Below are 677 nucleotides of genomic sequence, written 5' to 3'. Positions count from 1 at the left end.
TTATCAAACCCCAAGGAATTTGACCAAAATGATGACACATTCTTACTTCTTAACATTCTTATTTCTGTTTTAAAAAATTATTTCTTAAATTTACATACAATAAATTCGACTGTTTTCGTATATATAGTTCCATTAAAAATTTGTATAACCACCCCCAAAATCAGGGTACAGATGGCTGCACTGCCCCCCCCTGCCCCAAATAGATCCTATACATATTTTGTTAGATTTATATCTAAATATTTCATTTTTGGAGCTATTGTACATGATATTGTATTTTTAAATTTTGATTTTCAGTGTTCATTGTAATATATAGAAATATGATTGATTTTTGTGAGGCGATTGTATCCTGAGGCCTTACTGACTCACTTATTAATTATTATTATTTTTTTTTTCAGGCGAGGCAACCCTCGGTTGACCTCACAGATTGCAAGGACTTTGCCAGCTTACAATCCCTTATTTATTATTATTATTTTTAAACCTACAGCTCCTAGTCTTCCTAGGTGGTCTCTCATCCAAGTACTAACCAGGCCCAACCCCGCTTAGCTTCCGAAATCAGACGGGATCGGGCTCGTTCAGGGTGGCATGGCAGTAGACTTATTAATTCTTATTTATTTTTCAGATCATGTCATCTATGAATAGGAGCAGTTTTATTTCTCTATTAAATGTGTATTTTTTTT

The 677-nt window shown here is 33.7% G+C and overlaps 1 pseudogene; it reads right to left on the bottom strand.

The window, feature by feature from the left end:
• Positions 1–475: 475 nt before the first annotated feature.
• Positions 476–594, bottom strand: LOC111735963 (annotated as a pseudogene).
• Positions 595–677: the final 83 nt, after the last annotated feature.

This window comes from Pteropus vampyrus, unplaced genomic scaffold, assembly GCF_000151845.1.
Source record: "Pteropus vampyrus isolate Shadow unplaced genomic scaffold, Pvam_2.0 Scaffold15, whole genome shotgun sequence".
Classification (NCBI taxonomy): Eukaryota; Metazoa; Chordata; class Mammalia; order Chiroptera; family Pteropodidae; genus Pteropus; species Pteropus vampyrus.
The sequence above is the reverse complement of the archived record's forward strand: the minus strand, read 5'-3'. Positions and strand labels throughout refer to the sequence as shown.